This window comes from Miniopterus natalensis, chromosome 17, assembly GCF_054644295.1.
Source record: "Miniopterus natalensis isolate mMinNat1 chromosome 17, mMinNat1.hap1, whole genome shotgun sequence".
Taxonomy (NCBI): domain Eukaryota; kingdom Metazoa; phylum Chordata; class Mammalia; order Chiroptera; family Miniopteridae; genus Miniopterus; species Miniopterus natalensis.
In genome coordinates, this window is record NC_142097.1 from 15,237,704 (window position 1) to 15,257,785 (window position 20,082).

The following is a 20,082-nucleotide window of genomic DNA, read 5'->3' on the forward strand; positions in this document are numbered from 1 at the left end:
AGGGAATTGTTAAAGTATGCTACATTTATACAGTGAAATACCATGTAGCTATTAGAGATCATCTTTTAAAAGAATATAGTCTTACATGGAAATATGCAAACAGAGACAAAGGCAAGGCTGCCTTGTGACAAAAGAACATCAACTGCCTCTGGTAGGAGGCCAATAGGACTTTCCCCCCTATATACTTTTTGTATTTTCCACAATGATCTTGCATTATTTTTTAAATGTGAAAAATATCCCAATAGACGTTTTGGTTAAAACAAGAAAAAAGAATCTTAGGCAACTTTACAATACAAAAACAGGGCTGCCAAAAATCAATTCCACTGAGGCCAAAGGCAGCCCTCCGCCCCACTCAGGATTGGCACCTTACAGTTTGCCTTATTTTAAAACAACCCAGCAGGCTTTCCAGAGCCCTTGAAAACAGGATTCCGCTGCACAGCTGTAAATTCACAGGATGTCTGCCTCTTCTAATTTGCTGCCCGGCAGCCAGGGGCTCGACTCCATTCTCCCTTCCCTGTGCCAACACATTTCACTATTTTTAAATAACCTGTCAACTTCTAAAGGTAAATATTAGGGTAAGCTCCTTCGCAGGTATCATAATTCTCTCTCAACTAAAATGTTTGGGAATTTTAAATCTTTCATCTGAGGCACTTGTCCTGCCTGACGTGACCCTGCGGACAACTGAGTCCCAGCTCCGTATTAAGGACCCCAGTTCAAGGACTTCAGAGAAAAGCCATGTGCAGGGAAATAGAGTCTCCAACGAGGTTACTGACCAGAGGGTTCTGGAAAGGCAGAGAGGATTCCCTGGCAAGGTCCCAGGCACTCACCCCAGGTGGGTCTGCTCTCCACATTGTATATACTTTTTCTAAAAGTTACTTCTTCCAGCCTTCAGACACTGAAAACAAGTAACACCTTGTCATTAAATCATATGTCTTTCTTCCAAAGAACTTACTAACAAAATTTAAAATAATCCTCCCACCAAAGAATCCATAATTACCAGTCCTACATGGCCAGAAAAAAAAAATGAGGTTACAGAGGGAAAATAAAAGATTCATAAAATCAAAGTTAGAAGAGACCTTAAAATTTAGCTCAATTGTCTATCGACAGACAATTAGATAACCAAAATGTGGTACATGTACACAATAGAATATTGGACTTAAAAATGAAGGAGAGCCCGGCTGCGCGGGGCTCAGCGGTTGAGCATCGACCTAAGAGCCAGGAGATTGCGGTTCGATTCCCGGTCAGGGCACATGCCCAGGTTGCGGGCTCGATCCCCAGTCAGGGGCCTGCAAGAGGCAGCTGCTCAGTGATGATGCTCTCATTATTGATGTTTCTATCTCTTTCTCTCCCTCTCCCTTCCTCTCTCTGAAATCAATGAAGATACTAAAAAAAAAATTGAAGGACATTCTGACACATGCTATAACATACATGAACCTTGACAATATTATGGTAAATGAAATAAGCCAGACCCAAAAGGATAAATACTGCATGAATCTATCTACATTAGGTACTTAGAGTAGTCACATTCATAGAGACAAAGTAGAAAGCTGGAACTTTCTGGTGGTGACAACCTCCCACGACAACATGTCTCTCTAAGGACCTCCTTCATCCCTCTCGAGAAGAGAAGAGGCGCCTGGCGCAGAGCCCCAGTTCCTACTTGGTGAGTGCGACATGCCCAGGATGCTATAAAATCACCACTGTCCTTGGCCATGTACCAACAATAGTTTTGGGTGTCGGCTGCTCCCCTGTCCTCTGTCAGCCTCCAGGAGGAAAAGCAAGGCTTCCAGAATGATGCTCCTTCAGAAGGAAGCAGCACTAAAAGCACCCGAATCAAGATGAGTGGGGAGCCATCACAATAAACACCTTTTGGCTCTGGCCAGTGTGGCTCAGTGGTAGAGCGCTGGCCCATGCATTGAAGGGTCGTGGGTTCAATTCCCAGTCAAGAGCACATACCTGGATTGCAGGTCGATCCCAGCCTAGCACCCCTCCCCCGCCCCGTCGGGGCCAGTACAGGAGGCAACCGATCCGTGTGGCTCTCTCACATTGGTGTTTCTCTCCCTCCCTTCGACTCTCTCTAAAAATCAGTGGAAAAAATATCCTTGGACGAGCATGAACAACAAAAATAAATTTAAAATATTAATTAATTAATGAAATACCTTTCGGATAAAGAAAGTAGAATGGTGGTTGCCAGGGGCTAGAAGGAGAGAGACTAAGGGGTTATGGCTTAATGCACACAGAGTTTAGGTTGGGGAAGATGAGGAGGTTTTGGAGACAGATGGTGGTGGCAATTGCACAACCTGAATGTGCCCTATGCCACTGCAATACACACTTAAAGACAGCTAAAATGGTAAATTGTTATGTATATTCTACAAACTGTAACTTTAAAAAAAGTCATTTAGCTCCATAACTCTTGCACTTTAAAAAAAATCACCTGCAACATAACTTGCTAAAACTTTTATAAGGAGAGCTTGGGATCTAGGTGACTCGTGTTCTTCTATCATCCATGTGAGCCTGAAATTCCAAGGCAATCAAAAAAAGTTTACACAACCCATCCCGTACAAGGACGGCCTCCAAAAAGAGCTCTTTTCCCACCAGCTGCAAAGGCCTTGCTCTGCGCTCACGGACGTGCGGCGGCCTCTCTCGCCTGTTCTTGCTGCCTCGGCCAGCGGTCATGCTTTCAGCAATGGGAGGCCACAGACGGCACAGGGCCAAAAGTATGGTAGATTTTTGTTGTCGTTTATTTGTTTCAAATCGCTAAAAGTGACCAGAGCGTTTTACTTTCACCTCTGACAAATTATCCGGCTCTGAAAAAGTGCCTCTGCAAGCAGCTGGCCGGGTGAAAGTGGAAAGAGAAGTGGGAAGGGAAGGAAACCCCTTCCCTCATTCCCACCTCAAAAACACCAAGCTCTGTGTTGGGATTCCTCACTCTTAGAAACTAAACAAAGAGAAAGATCCAGAAATGCTTGGGCAGAGGTCAAAATGTTTTAAATTGTGGCCAATAGGGTCAGTGTTTTCTTTCAGGCAAGGGCCGCACTGGGGAAAATTTAAAAACCAACAATAACAAACCACCTACCAACTGTGAAACACATTGAGAAGAGAAAATTGGGTGCAAAATGGGAATGGATTTTTTTTAATGGAGTCAGATGCCCAAAGGGCTCACCAGAAAACTCTAGGAATGGCTGCCTTGGTCATAACAACATACTAGTGATCCGTAACAGCAAGCATTTCTCTTTAAAGTACTTGTGGAAGTGCCAAAAGGGGCTGAAAACCGTTTCCTCAAGCCTTGGGTCCTGTCCCTGAGACAAGCCATGCCCTCTGTCAGCACCCGGCCCGCGCCCTCTCATTAGCCTCCCAAGGCCGTCTTTCCCCCTCGAGTTCCTCCAACAAAATCATACCAGAGTAATTTCCCTTAAACGCCACAATCATCTTATGGCTCTGCTCAAAACCCTTTAATGGCTGCTTACATCACTGTACATTCAGTATAAACTTTCTAGCCTGCTTCTCCAGCCCCACCCTCAGTGCAGATTTTTTTTCCCTCGACTTCACAACAAGCCGGGGCCCTCTCAGGACCTGAGTTCGAGTTCTGGGTCTGACTTTTACAGCTGTGTGGTCCAGACACTTTTATGAAGGAAGGAGGTTGGGTTTTGGAGACAGGCCCGGGCATGAATCCCACCTCTGTCCCTGGCTAATCTGCATCACTTGGGTAAATCACTTTAGTTCTCTGAGCCTCAATTTCCTCACTTGAAAACGGGGATTAATACCACGGGGTTGTCTGAAGGATGATACGGGGGAGAGAATATGAAGCCCTGGCAGGGGCTCAGTCCCTGGCACGTTATCCTCAGTCTCTGCAAACATGAGTTGCTTCACTGTCCAGCATTGCTGTTGGGAATACATACTGGGAAAGTGCTTTGAAAATGGGCCCGTGCCACATAAAGAGTATGTGCTATGACTTCTGAGCTCACTTTGGAAAATCTTCCTAAAATCTGCCTGGTCCCCTTCCTTTCCAGGTCTGTGGCAAGTTCTGCCCCCCCCCAGGGGGGGGGCCTTTGCTGATCACTCCAGGGGATCTGGGCTTTCCTTCTGACTCCTTCCATACACACCACCCTACATGGCTGAATGCCAGCTTCTCTTATTCTTTATGGCTGACCCAGGTAGGGTCATTTCTCTGACTATCAACTCCCTGGAAAACATACACTTCATATCCCTGAATGCTCCTGGGGCCTCCCTGAGAACCCTCCCCCTAGTGCCCCACAGATTGCCAAGTACAAACAGAGCCCAGTGTTGGGAGTTGCTGCACCAGTGGTAGCTCTTAAGGCCAAAAGCACCAAGAGGCCACCCCAGGGGCCAAACTGGCCCTTTTATGTGTCGTTTGACACATTCATAATGTTTTAAATTTCAATTAACTAACAATACTCAGAAATCAGAAGATTCCACATTTTGTAAACATTTTGGAAGACCTGACCAACCAGGTCTGCATTTCAGCATGGCTGCACCTTTGAGATGAAGGATGCTCTCGCCAGTTTGCTGCAGGCCCACCACTCCCTATCGCCTCCAGACTCACACTTTACACTATTAGTTTAAACACAATAGAGCTGAGATAAAAGTGAGTTCCTTTCCCAAGTCATTATCAAAGCTTAGAAAATATGTTTCCACAAAAACAGGCAAGGATAGCGTTTCATTGTGTAGGAGATTATTCCTGTGGTTCGTAAGCACACAGGAAGGTCTTTGTAGAAAATCCCCAAGTGTTCCATGCAGTTAAGTGACCACAGTAGGTGTCTGAGTTTGCTGCCCTGTATTATATAGCATGCCCTGTGATCCCAAGTGGAACCTTGGGGAATAGATAAGTGTTTTCCAAATTAGAGTTAGAAATGAAACCCTGAAAAGTCAGTGGATACGAAGGGTGTGGGTGTTTTTGCCTAATATAACAAATAGAGAGGTCCAGTGAAAGCACCTGAAAGTAGACCCCAGTGGCCACAGGGTGCACAGTCATCCCGACACCTCTTTCATCACCAGGGTGTCTGGGGCAGACCTCTCCCACTTGCTACTACTGCTCTCTCTGACTGTTTTTTACCTTCTTTCTCTAGAATCTTGTCAATTCTGCCCATTCAGAGAAAGTCTAATCTTTCAGAGTTTATCAGCCAATCAGGAGCTCCTTTGGGTTAGGGCAGCAAACCACAGGCTGGAAATGTCCCTGGGGTCCTGGGACCTTGGCTGTTTTCACCCTGTTGGCTGCTCAAAGGGCTCTTTCTTTGCTGCCACAGACATTCTTCCCTGGGGTAGGGATAGACTGTGTGAATGTGTGTGTGTGTGGAGGGGGAGCTGGATTAACTAAAAGAAGACAAGGGATTGATGGATTCTATGCGCTTGAGAGTTCAGAAGGCCATTTTCAAAGAACTGAAGGATTTCAATCACTCTCCTGAACTCTCCTCTTTCCAAGAGTCTGTTTGGTGTGCTCAAGACCCTAGCCTGCCTTGTCCTCAGTTAACACCCTTGCTGAGAAAGTCCTGCTAAAAGATAGGGGCCGTATTTGCTTCCAAAATGTGCCTAAGACCATTCTCCCCATCAGACATGGTGAGGCTCAGAGAAAGAGAATAGGCTTTGGAGGGAACTGATCAAGTAACTCTGCCACTTATTAGCTCGGTGGGCAGGGCTAAAAGTTTTGCTTACCTTGGTTCAATCTCAATTCAAATGGAGACTGCAGCCAAGAAATCAAGAGAAGGCTGAGACTCAAAAGGGCAGCAATGGAAGAATTAGGGAAGATCCCCAAGAGCAAAGATGAGTCTTTAGAGACCAAGGCAAAGATCATCCACCCTCACATTCCCAATTACTACGTATGGATGTGAAAGTTGGACAGTAAAGAAAGCTGATAGGAAAAGGTGGATTCATTTGAAATGTGGTGTTGGAGGGGAGCACTAAGGACCCTGGACCGCCAGAAAAATGAACAAGTGGGTCCTAGAGCAAATTAAGCCTGAAACATCGCTGGAGGCAAAAATGACAACACTAAAGCTATTCCAGGCACATCATAAGAAGGCAGGGTTCTTTGGAAAAAAGAATAATGCTGGGGAAAATAGGAAGACCAAATATGAGATGGATTGACCCCTTAACAGAAGCCATAGGCATGAGTCTACATGAGCTGAGCAGGGCTGTTGAGGACAGGACATTGCAGACATAATTCATTCCTACATTCGCTAGGAGTTGACGCCAACTCAACAGCATGTAACATACACACAGGTTCTTGTGAAAATGAAATGAGGCAGCACGTGTAAAGTACTTTCCATCTCTGTGCCTGGCACATGGACAGCGCCTCCTGAAATGACAGCCTTGGTCAGTTACTAGGCAGTTGAGCGCAGCTTAGGCAAAAGGCCAGAGTTCAAATACTGGCTCAACCACTTACCAGCATGACTGAGAAAACTACTTAGTCCAATAGCGCCTCACTCAAAGGGTTATGCGAGAATTAAATAAATACAAACAAAGCCCTGAGATAGGGCCTGGCAAAGTGCATACCCAATAAGTGAAAGGGGTAATTCTTATCCGTGTTATGATTACATATTCTCAGCGTCCCCTTCATTTAAGTTTCTCATTCTAGATCACAAAGTGGCAGATACCTGAGTATAGTGACCTATAAGCACATTAACAATAATCATCATCAGGACCTTATTTGGGATGGACCAAAGCTGCATGACCTCATATGGGACTTGATATGGGGAAGTAGGATACATCTCACAGCTTATTCTGACTCTGTGTACAAATGACTGGCTAAGAGATTGTACCTACTCACTTACCCAGACATTATGAGCAGACAGAATGAGTTTCCCATGCATTTAACTAATTTTACATAGCGCATGTCCTATATACCAGGTACTGTGTTATATGTTGGGGACATAACAGTGAACAAGTGCTGGGAATGTGTATTTTTATTTTTATTTTTTTGAAATGTCTATTGTTTTATTATTTTTTTTTATTGTTGAAAATATTACAGATGTCTCCTTTTTTCCCCACTGACACCTTCAACCCTGCACCAGGCCTTCACCACACTATTGTCTGTGTCCATGGCTTATACATATATGCATATAAATTCTCTGGAATGTGTATTTTTAAAAGGTCATCAGGTAACTCTGAATATCAGCCAGGATTGAAAAGCACCACATGCCCTGGCCGGGTAGCTCAGGTGGTTAGACCAGTGTCCTGATACGCCAAGACTATAGGTTCAATGTTTGGTCAGGGCACATACAAGAATCAACCAATGAATGAGTGAAACAACAAGAATCGATGTCTCTGTCTCTGTCTGTTTCTCTGTCTCTCCCCCCCCCTTTCTCTCTCTCTCTCTCTCTCTAAAAATCAATTAAAAAGAAAATCACCACTTGACATTTCCCTTGGAACAAGGCTCTTGAAGTAAACCAAACAGAAGTGGGGTCCCTGCCTCTCCCCACTGCACTTTGAGGTTAAGAACTGTATTCTCCATAATAATGTAGAACCCACACATCAGACTGGAAGGGCAGAGAGTGAGTCTCCTCTTTCCTCCACTGGCCTTTTCAAGAGCCTCACCTCCCTTAATCAATCCGGAAGGGGCAGCAAAGTGAGGGCCTCCACTCGCCCCACCCCCTCATTCCCCACTCCTGGCCCAGGGAGGCTGGGACTTAGCCCAGCCCCAGCCTGAGAGCAGCAGCTGGGGTGTGTGCAAGGCCCCCTGCAGGCCTGACACCTTGTGATAACAGCCATTTGGCCAGCAGCTTCTGGAAGGAAAATGCTGAGGCCTAACAGCTCAACAGGCAGAAGTAATTTGCCCCAAGTCTTGGTCCTGCTTGGAGGCAAAATACTTAGTAGGTTGATGACAGCCTGATACTTCAGAAATCAGGTTTTTTTAAAGGGGGGAAAAGAGGTTGCTTAAAAGAAGCCTTAACTCAGAAGGCAGTTCCATCCACCTTACAAAGCCAATGTCCTCTGAATACACACCCATCTGTCACAGGAGGGAATCTTTTCACTAGTGAAAGAGCAAGAGAAGAAATTCAGATCGATGCTGCAGACTGTACCATAAAGCTGGTGCCCATTCACCCCTTTCCTGGGATGCAGGGAAGACTCGAGGAAGAATTTCAAAACCTTTTTATACAATTAAAGAAAGGGATCTGGTGGAGGGAGGAAGTGGGGACACAGATCAAGAAGTTTAAGGTTTGTTATTTTAAGCTCAAAATAAATCACGGTAAGAAAGATTTTAATCTCTTTTCTAAGATGGGAACAATATCTAGTATTTGGGGGGAGTGCGGAGGAAGCAAACTGTCAGGCCAGCATCAGTCTTTTTACCCCCTCATCCAGGCCCCAAAAACTAAACCAGAGTTCATCATGTGCTTCCAGAATTTTACAATCTTGAATTGTGGCTTTCAAATAATTCAGATCCCACTACAACAAATCTCAGAGATGCGGGGCAGAGTACAAAGAAAATCCAGCAAAATACATCCAAAGAACTGTGCCCAAGAGTTAGCATTGAAAAGAACCAGACAGGATGGTATATTTGGCACAAGAGGGCCAACAGCTTATGGTCCTCCATAAGAAATATACTACATAAGATAGCTCCATAAGAAATATACTACATTCATTATTTCCCAAAACTACTTATAGAATACACTGTTGTCAACTATTACTTTCTAGAAGCCTAACTTTTACAAGGTCCAATCCTTGTTCATTTATGAAACAAAAGAAAACAACAGGTAGAACCACAGTACTGTACATTATAAAAGCATTTCCTTGAGAGAACCAAAGCATTTCTCAGATACATAGCGACTGACCTCTTGGTAATTGTAAGGGCTACACCTGTTAGGATGGACAGCCCAGGCCGAGTACTTCTACACTTTGTTTGGCTTGCCCCCCTCAGATTTTCTTTTCTTTTTCTCAAATCAATGAGAAAAGCATATGTATGCTAATATATGCTAATAAATACACATATATGTTTGCAAAATGGACTTCCTCCCCGCCAACAAAAGCTTCTTTACCTATTTTAAGATTTAAAAGCTTATCACTCACATTAGAACTTTCTAACAATCATGAAGTTGGAGATAAGTGTAGCACCCACAGCATTCAGGAACTAGCCTTCAATTTTTACTGCCTTTCTTTCTGTTGAGATGCCCAAGCTCTCTTTTTGCAGACACGTGTGGTTACACCCCTGGTCTTTTTCAATAAATACACTTTTAAAATGTGAGCCAGGGGGTGTCTGTCAGCTGTGGGGAAACAAACCTCCTGCTGCAGGCGCTCTCCCGGCAGAGGCTGGCAACCCCACTTCCATGTATGGAAGTGAACGAAAGCAGTAAAACCTCAGGCATGAGTCTGGGCAGGGCTGGGGGTGGGGGCGGCATTCCTCACGGTAAGACAAGTCTGGGCCCAGAGGGATGGATGACAAGAGCCCTTCCGACCCTGCCCTTGGCCTGGGGTCCTGTGGATTCTTTAGGGGAACAGCCATAAGGCCACAAGTGATAAAACACAAGAAAGCAACAGGCACAGCACAGTCAGTAGCCATAAGGCGCCCTGGACTGGGAGGCTCATCCACACGCAGAGCACAAACAGCAGCCAGAAAGCCACAGGAGCAAAGCCTGGGCCCTGACCATCAGTGCCACGCGTGCTGAGGTCAGCACTCTGGAATGCAAAATTCTCCACAATTTGCCATCCATCATCATTGCTCCCACAAGGCCGGCACTCAAGGAAGGGTAGAATTTTTTGTGTGTGTGGTTTAATTGACTTATGACTGAGGCTAAAAGGACAGTTATCCACTTCTTGCCAAGGCAAGTCTGGGAGCTGCAAAAAAAATTTAGGTCAAACTGTGGGTGCTGGAGTCAGAAGATCAAGGCTGCTGGTGCCCTGCAGGTGCCACTTACTACATGATTCTGGGCAAGTTACTTCATGGCTCTATGCCTCAGTATCCTCGTCTGTAAGTTGGGGGTAACAACAGTAGGTGCCCCATGGGGCAGTCGTGTGAAGCCTGCAGTGCTGTGCCTGGCACAAAGTAAATGCTGTATAATTGCTAAGTATTATTATTAGCCATAATAAAGTATAGAGATTGCTTAATGAAGGTTTATAATACTCTAAATTTCATGCTCACCCAGCCCCCCCAAAACACCTTCCCTTGGCCTCTGTGACAACCTCCCACTTTGCCCCTTTCTCTGTTCCTTTGCTGTCCTGTCCCTGGGACCATGCTGGTGCTCTCAGGTTCTCCCCTCAGGCCACCACTTCTCTCTCCACAAACTCTCTGGGTCTCTCAGTCCCTCTCCTGGCTTTATTTGCTGGTGACCCACAGACCTGCCTCAGGCACAGAACTACCTGTCCACAGAGCTGTAATCAAGCAGCTAGACAGCTAACCATCTCCACCTGCTTTTACTTTCCCTGGCTTCCCCCACAAACCAACACCCACTTGCATTTTCCCTGTCTTAGTTGGTGACATACCTCGATGCCATTAACTCTTTCCTGTCTCACCCTTTCTTAGTCAGCTCAGGCTGCTATAACAAACCACAGACTGAGCAGCTTAAACAACAGACATTGATTTCTCACCATTCTGGAGGGTCCCAGAAATCCAAGATCCAAGGTGCTGGCAGATTGGGTGTCTGGTAAGGGCTCTCTTCCTGGTTGGCAGACATCTGCCTCCCTGCTGCTGTGTGTCTTCTTTATACGGGGGGGGGGGGGCGTGGAGGGGAAGCAAGCTCGAATCTCCTCTTCTTATGAGGGCATTAATCCCATGATGGGGTTAATGTCCCTGTCAGGACACAGTCCCACACCCTGATGTCCCTATATTTGCTGTCTCCCCACACTTGCCCATCTGACCTCATCCCTCACCACTCACTCCTGCCTCTCACTTTAGGCTCCAGCAGTGAGGAAACTGCAAATTGCAGATTCTACAACAGTAAGTATGGTATGATACTCATTTAGTTTTAAACACACATATTTAGTATATACGTATATAAAATGTGCGAGAATTCAGATGACAGATATATATCTGCATTAAAAAAACTAGAAAGATAGGCACTGAAATGTAAACAATAATGACCTCTGGTTGGTGCCATTTGGATGATTTTAAGTATTTTTCCTTCAGCAAATTTGTATTTTCAAATTTTTTAAATAACCCCAGGATTAAAAAGGGGGAGAGAATAAAGGAACTTGTTAGAGGAGTGGGCCCAAAGGCCAAGTAATATTAGGTTATAGCGGTTATTCTGCATATTTAGGATAATAGTTTGGGAAAATGGGTGTAGATGAGCCTCATTATTCAAGAATTCTGCATTTATGAATTCACCTACTTGCTAAAATTTTATGCAACCCCCAAATCAATCTAGTGACATCTTCACGGTCATTCTTGGAAATGCACAGGGTGGTAAAAATCTGAGTCACCCCCCACACATATTCCCAGCTGAGGTTAAACAAGGCAACACTCTGCCATCTTGTTTCAACTCATACTGTAAACAGTGTCCTTTTGGCGGTCTGGTTAGTGCTGCATTTTTGTGCTTTCTGTTGTGATTTCGCTGTTTAACATGGCCCCCAAACATAGTGCTGAAGTTCCTAAGTGCAAGACGGCTGTGATGTGCCTTATGGAGAAAACACGTGTTAGATGAGCTTCATTCAGGCATGGGGTACAGTGTTGAGGCCAAAAGTTCAGGATTACTAAATTGACAGTTTATATTGAATAAGGTATCTTTAAACAGAAACACATACGAAACAAGTTCTGTACACAGTCACCATGGAGGGAGATGAACATGCGTGCAGATGGGTCACCTTAGCTCCATGTCACCTCTCCTTTCTGTACATAGCAAACTGCAAATCACAGCTTCAAGGAGACCTGGGCTGGGTTTCAGAAAGTACTTTAACGCACACAAGATGATTCAGTAATAAGAACTGGCTTTAGAAACGATTCCCTAAGTTTCAGAACATCTCAATTCTCCCTCTAGTGAAACAGCTGGCCTGCCCCAGCAGCCCCCTTTCCAAACTCTTGAGGCCGAAGCCAAGTATGTGTCCAGGACTGCCCGGCGCCGCCTCTGCTCTTCTCCACTCTGGCTTCCATCTTCCTGCTCACGTTGGAATAACCTCCTCAAAGCACAGGGCAAATTCCCGCGACCCCAGGCCCCAGGGCCAGGTGCCAAGGGTTCAGGTCCCGGCTATCCCTCAACACGGGAAGGGCGCTAACTGCCTGGACAGGCCCCAGGATAACACGCCTCCTCTCCCCTCACCACTGGCCCAACAGGAAAAAATACTGTGGCCCTGAGTCATCAGAATGGAATTTCTCTTTAACACTTCAGTCTCATCAGCCCAGATGCACAAATTGAAGCACCTGGCTCTTTTTGAATTCCTTTCTTTACGTTTCCCATATTTCAGCCCTGGTAATCCCCTTCTTAAGTGCTCTGCACGGTTGTTCAGGGAGGTAACATGTTTGTTTTTACAGCGATGAGTTACAGCCACTTGAGGCTTTCCACAGAGGAGGTCTGACCAGCACCCCGGGCCTGACCCTGGCCCTTCCACAGGAAAGTGACTGCTCTCAGGAACAGGCTCCAGGGACCAGGGAACTCGTCCTGCTTTCTAGAGGCCAAGATACACAAAATTACTCAGGAAAAATAGGTCTGCGGCATTTCCCTCTTTTCAGGATGCTTATCTCTCTGTTCTAGAAGCAAAATTTGGCAGTCTTACAGGCACTGCTTCGCCTTTTTTTCTTAAAGGGCTATCAGAAAAAAATGACAAGGGATACCACTGACTGGGCAATAAGGAGACCTAGAAGCTGGTCAACCATGTGCCACCTCCTCTCTGGGCCTCAGTCTCCTTACCAGTTTAACACTGAATGACCACACTGCCCCACGTTATGCAACAGGAACATTTGTTTAATTTTGATTACAGCACAAACATAAAGAAGAATGTATGCCTTTGTTTAACTTTCAGACTCACCTTTATGCTTGGAATTCCATTCCTCTCCACCGGAATCCTGCCAACTCTCCAATTCTCAGTCCAAACCACTCAAATATTTATTAATAAGCTATACCAAATGTATTAAGTATGAATGACACAATGATGAAAAGCACAGAGTCCCTGCCCTTAGACACTTTCTGGTCTGGTGGAACTGTAGTTACCACCTCCTGACCAATGACCATGTGCCTCCCACTATGCTGAGGGCTTTTTATATCACGCGTCATCTCAAATCTCCACAGCAACCCTACAAGGTATGTACTGTTATCATTTCAATTTTACAGATGGGGAAACTGAGGCTTGGAAAGATTAAAATAACTTGCCAAAGCCAGGGGTAGTTCAGTTGGTTGGAGCGTCATCCGATGCACCAAGGTTGCAGGTTTGACCCCTGGGCACAGCACACATAAGAATCAACCAATGAATGCATGGATGGGTAGCGCAGCAGATCAATGTTTCTCTCTCTCTCTCTCTCTCAAATCAATAAATAAAAATTTTTTTAAAAAAGTAACTTGCCCAAGATCTCAAAGCTAGACAGTAGGAAATATAGATCTGAGCCAGGTCATCCACGAGAAGGGGCAGCCTCTCTGGCTGCTGTCTGACCGGGTCACAGTTCTTCAGGTTCTCAGAGCAACCCTATCCCACACCAGACGTCATCCTATAAAGACTCCGAATTTATATATATATCCTGCCTTATCTCCCCAAATAAATTATAAATGCCTATAAGAGCAGTGACTCTGTCATTAATTTCTCTGCATCCTTACACTGCCTGAGGCAAATGAGATACTCAAAAACCACATGACTGACCGAGGCCGGGCAGTGCCAATACAAAGCAATGAAAAGCACAAACTTGATTTTGTAATATGAACACATACTAAGTGAGAAATCCGGTTTGGGAGCTTCTTAGTCCCTGTCGTCACTCCCCCTCCCTCTCCCCAACACTATATAGTAGTGGAAAATTCCTAGAGGAACTGCCTTTGATTTTATGTAATAAAAAGAAGCCATTCACCCAGAGTGTCTTCTTTACAATCTAAGGAAGAGTATAGAAAATGCATTTCTGCACCCTGGCCCGGGATGAGGTTCTTTGGTTTGAGTCTGGCCACCTTGGTAGAAAAGCATCTGTTTCTTACTATGTGGCATGTCTGGAATCCAGACCTTCTTTCTCATTCCAAGCCCAAACCCCCAAGAGAGGCCACTATCACCTTGCAAACAGAACACCGCGGGTGGCTTCCCAGAGTCTTCACGCACGAAATCGCACCTCCAAGTCAGCATCACCTAAAATGTATTTTCCTGGCCATCTGCCAAAGGAACTTTTGTTTTCCTTATAAAAGGTAAAAATGTTCCCACTGAGCATGGGCAGCCTCTGTCACTCATCAGGTTTCAAACATGCATCGTCTTTCTCCATCCCATACTTACTCTCTTTAGCTGGATCAAATGAACTTTCTCCTTCTCAACTTTCCCCTTCATTCCCACACGGTTATTTATATCCAGAATATCTTTCTTTCTTAATCCACTGGACTATCCTCTCCTTCATTTTAAAAGGTCACTTTCAAGTTATTCTTTTCCAGAAAGCCTTCTTGAAGTAGCTGGCTGGAGGCTGATTCTTTCCCTCCTGTGTTCCTTTGCTCAGTAAGACATGATTATGAGCAAGGTTACTCATCTCTGAAAACGCCACTAAACAGCTAACTAAATCAAAAAGGGTGCGGGTGGGGGGCCTGGCCAGGTGGCTCAGTTGGTTGGAGCATCATCCTATATACCAACGGGTTGTGGGTTCAGTTCCCAGTCAGGGCACATGCCTGGGTTGTGGGTTTGATCCCTGGTTCGTGGTGCATGTCGGAGGCAACCGATTAATGCTTCTCTTCACGTTAATATTTCTCTCTTCCCCTTCCCCTCTCTCTAGAATCAATGAAAAAAGAGGAGGGGGAACCCTACACTAAAACAAGTGTTCCAAAACTACATGCACACTCTTTCAGGCAAAAGCAGAATTATTTTCTTCATATATATATTTATGTGTCTATTACAAATGATTACATTCAGAACATTTGCAAATCAGAGACCCACCACCACAGACATCACTACTCTAACGTAACGATTAGCAACTAGGGTTATCTCAATCTTTCTTCTTATACATCAGTTTAAACGGTGTTGAAAACATGGTATCTATATAATTTGGGATCTTGCTTTTTTGAACACAATATCTGAAGTATATAGTTCTATGTTCCACCAAAGGTCATTCATTAACTCCATTTGTAATAGCTGTTCAACTTGACTCTGAGCACTGTAATTAACCACTCCATGTTGAACATTTAGAGCATTTCCAGTGTCTTCCTATTATATACAGCTTTAAAGAATACCTCATCAAGGTAAGATGAGGCAAACATCTTTATAGTTTTGTTCTGACCCATAGGATATTCATTTAATCTGCCTATGTGACTAATTATTCAGAAAAAAATATTCTCACTTCTAAACTGATACTAATTCCCTTTCCATTCTTTTTTTTTAAATCCTCACACAGGATATTTTTTTCCATTGCTTTTTAGAGAGAGCGTAAGGGAGGGAAGAAGAGGGGTAGAGAGAGAGAGAGAGAAACACCAATGTGAGAGAGACACATCGATTTGTTGCTGGGGATCAAACCTGCAACCCAGGTATGTGCTCTTGACTGGGAATTGAACTCAAGACCCTTGGGTGCATAGGCGGATGCTCTGACCACTGAGCAACATGGGCCAGGGCCCTTTCCATTCTTACATCAAGTCCCCTTTTAAGGTTCAATGGATCTTCACAAAGTTTGCCTTTCATAATTTCTATTATCTATTTATCTAGTCAATAAATCTATTTGATTCCCATAGCAACCCTTTGATTTTTTTCTTAAGCGACTTGCCTACGTGAATCTACACTGAATGAGTTCTAAGTTTTTCCAGCTGCCTCATACAGAAAAGAATAAGGAATGTTCAGGGGGAAGGAGTTGTGTGCGATACTAGGTAAGATGACTTTTGGTATAATATTTGTACATTTTTCTCAAAGAAACAGACGCATTTCTAAGATGTTCTAAGGGGAGATTTTCTAAGTGGAAGAAATCATATTTTGAATACCTCTTAGGAGCTCACAACTGAAAACAATCTGGCCTAATAAAAAGATCTTTCTATAATGAAAATAATGGTCATAGTCCCTTACTTTATTTTATCTGTTTCATAACTTTAGATTCTGGGGTGATAGATTTTCTAAAAGTGCGAAATAAAAGCCTATATTGAACTAAATAAAAGCCTATATTGAACTAAATACAATTCGCCTACTACTACTCACCGCAAAAGGCACAGCATAATACAAGTGCCTGGAGTGGGGAAGTCTTTTGTCCCTGTATAAATCCACATACTCTTGGAAGGGAAGACTGACAGCCTCAGAGAACGAACCTCTCAATTTATCCAAATGGCAGGGCACAGCAGTGGGAATTTCACAGCCATTGTCTTCGCGTTGCTTTGTGTCAGTCCTAAAGGGGGCCCCTCTCTGAGGACAGGGAAAGCTGCTTTCAGGGAGAACCATACTCGGTGAGCTGAGCGTGTCAGGCTAAGCTTTTTTCCTTCTAGCCCTCGACAGTGGTGTTTTGGGGGGATTCTGTTCCTTGCTTCTGTGTTGGGTTCATTATGGAGACAGACATGATACAAAGTAACTGCAGGGCTATGCAATGACATCTCTAGTCTTTACCCACCTGAGACAGGAAAAGCGGCACCTGTCACCGGCAGCCAAGAATATGAGCAAGATCTATTAAAAAATGTGTGTGTGTGTGTGTGTGTGTGTGTGTCAGGGTCTCACATACTCACACACTTGTATATGTACAAAATACCTGTAAAGAGACACACAGAAACTGATCATGGTGGCTGCTTCGGGGCAGGCAAACTACGGTCAGCAGTAGGAGCAAGACGTACTTTCCCCTGCATGCCTTTCGTTTCATTCGATTTTTTTTTTTAACAGGTGAAGGCACTATCCTTCCAGAAAATAAAAACTAATTTCCAAATGCTAAATCTCTTTATGTAAAACATATTTAATCACAGACAGTTATATATGCAGTAAATGCCTATTCTTTTTTCTGGAAGAATGTACAAGACACTATTAACAGTGGTTATCTTTGGAAAGAGGATTATTTTTACAACGAAAAAATGAAATGCTGGCTTTCTCTTGCAAATGGAAAAAAGTTACTAAGTGGAAAAATAGCATTTAAGTATATGCTGCGTAAAGGAATATAAATGGCTTTTTAATATAAACAGCAGTAAAGCCGTAATTCGTGCTGTCTACACACACAAACAAATTCCACTCTCCTCGGGAAAGCAGACCATGTTGGTTCCAGGGATCTGCTCTGCCTGGTAACTACCACCTCTGTGACCGTAGCAACTGATGAACAGACGCAGATGATCTCAGAAAAAAAGTCATGAACTGAGACTTCACAGGAAAGCAGTGCTTCGAAACTCGAGTGTTCCACCAGTCCCTGCAAATTAATACTTTCCACAAATCCAAATGAAAGACAATATGCTCAAGTGGTATTAAGTGGTATTTTACTCTTAAGAACATTTGTAAAAGCTTAAAACAATGCACCCGAGGGCTGAAGCCAGCGACCTTCTGCAAATTTAAGAAAGTGACTTCCCCCCGGAAAGTGTTTGAAGGCATTTAATTCCAATTTATCTCTATGCCTAACATGTGAAATGTCAGAATTCTTAGGCATTGAACTGTAAAGCACATAACAGATCCACGTGTAATCTTAAATGGGCAAATACACTTGGGGAAGAAAACAAATCCATTTTAAAATAAGGTAAATTGTTCAGAATGAATGGACTGATTTGTCCCAAAACGTCAAATATTAAGAAAAACAAACCTATCCGCACAAGGACACTGGGTCACTTTGTAGCTAGTTACTGTCTCTTGCTAATTTTGAAACAAAATGCCACACTTAATTAGCCAGCCAGATTCTCATCCTGCGTGCCTGCGTGCGGGGGCCTGATGGGGAGAAATGGCATTAAGGAAAAGGCTCCCTCAGGCTCTATTAGTGCCCTAATGAGATGGTGGGGGATGGTTGGGACAAGGACAAGGCCGCCACTATTGCCACACGGTCTTCAGAAAATACAGGATTTGGGCCTCCTGGACCAATGGACACACAAATCCCACTCTCCTCGGGAAAGCACACCATGTTTGTCCCAGGGACCTGGATGGTCAGGGGTGTCTGGCCACAGCTACTCCTACAGGATACTGTGCAGGAAACAAATGTAGCAGCACTCCACACATGCACAGCTGAGCTAGCAACTCTTCCTCTAAGGTATGAATTACATCCACGGGGGAGAAAATATGCCCATAATATCACCTATCTGTTGTCAGTGATTTCATCACAAGCAACCAACAGATGGAAGGAGTATTGATTTTCAAGAGGGCAAAAAGGGGGGAGGATCTGCAAACTACAGATTGGCGAAGTTGACATCAACACTTAAACAAGGCCCCATAGCTTATTACGGTTATTAAACACACACTTAGGGAAAGATCAATTCAGGAGCAAGCGTGGGTTCACAAAACACAAGTCATTTCAAACCACTGTTGTTGAAAGGAAACAGCAAATATCTAACATACAGCGAGCTATCTGCTAAGGTCTCCTATGATAAACACATTAACTAGATGGAGAGATATGGGCTGAGTCATAACACAATTAGGCAGGGTTAGAAGCGACTGGACTTGAAGTTAGTTGAAAACTAACTAACAGGCCACCATTAGCCTGGAGGAAGTCTCTAGTGGTGTGCCAGGAGGGGCTCCAACCTCAGACAAGGTCTGGAAGGGATCACATAATTCAAAAGCTCAGAAGGGGTTATGATCATTATGGGTGACCACACTGGCATACAAAAAGATTTCAACAGGCTGCAAAAGCTGATCAAATCTAAATAAACAGATTCTTAGAGATGACAGATATAAAATCTGGTACTGTTCTCATTTGTTCAGGTATAAGGTTGGTGAAGACGACTTTGGAGTTTGGGTTGACAAAAAAGGTCAGTGAGTCAATGTGGTGTGATTCAGCTGTCAGAAAAGCAAATGGAATCTCAGGCTATGATAACGTAAGTCTAGAGAATATCTAGAACAAAGGAGGTGATAAGCTTACCCTCTGTGCTTGGGGCAGACCTCATTGAGTCTGTGTTCAGGTTTGGGGACTACTCTTCCCAGGTAAACCTGGAGAGGGTTCAGATACAAATGGCCAGGATGGCAAGGAAACTTGAACCCATACCATATGAGAAATGGTCAAAGGACCAAGGGAATCTCATTTGGTGGAGAGAAGAGTTGTCTCCATTCTTTGAAGGCTGGCCAAGTCCCTTGGGAGAGGATGGCTGATGTCAGAAAGGTCTCTTGGGAGATGGTAGGTTGTAGTCACTAGAAATGCCTCAGCAGAGGCTGGATGACCACTTTAGGGCACGTTGTCATGGGGTTAGCACAGATGACTCTAGTGGACATCTACAATTCTGCTTGCCCAGTACTCTTGTCCCCTCCCTCTGGTAACACACCTTCATTTTCCTTAGTGAGTCACCCCACCCTTTCTGATGCTCAGTTCACCTGGTTCATGATCCCACCTCTGGCTACACGGGTGTGGGTGTGAGTCAGGTTTGGCCAATCAGAGTATTACACACTCTGGCCATGGTGACAGGCTCTGAGATGGGAGGGTGACCAAGCTGGCCTCCTTCTGTGGGGGTCCTGAGAGGACAGGAAGCAAACCCAGGGCTGCTAGTGGCCCTTACGTCATCACTACGGGAAACAGCCTGCCGGAGGTCAGGGCCCACACAGAGACAAGCAGAGTGCAGAGGTGGAGAAGGGCAACCGGTCCTGAGGACAGCATTTGAGCGTCCCATGCCCATAAGGTGACCTACATCTGGACTTCTCAGCCATAGGAGGCTAGGACACTTTCAAACTACAGACCTAGAAAAAGGGGAGATATGGATAAGAAAAGGTTAGGAATGTGGCAAAGAGGTAGACCCAGAGACAGGGAAAGTTTAAGTGGAGGGGAACAACAAATAAACAGTGAGGGGAAATTGTAGGTTTAAAGGGACTTTAGAGACATAGCTACCAAATGTAATGTGTAGACCTTATTTGGATTCAAGCACACCTACTTAAAAAATATATATGAGAGAATTGGGGACAGCTGAATGCTGGACT

General features: G+C 44.5%; 1 protein-coding gene and 1 pseudogene across 1 annotated transcript in view; one reads left to right on the top strand and one right to left on the bottom strand.

The window, feature by feature from the left end:
* Window positions 1-20,082, bottom strand: part of NXN (nucleoredoxin) — a 134,654-nt gene that overhangs the window by 104,477 nt on the left and 10,095 nt on the right. The window lies entirely within an intron of this gene.
* LOC107528765 (small ribosomal subunit protein eS27 pseudogene) lies at window positions 1,592-1,819 on the top strand (annotated as a pseudogene).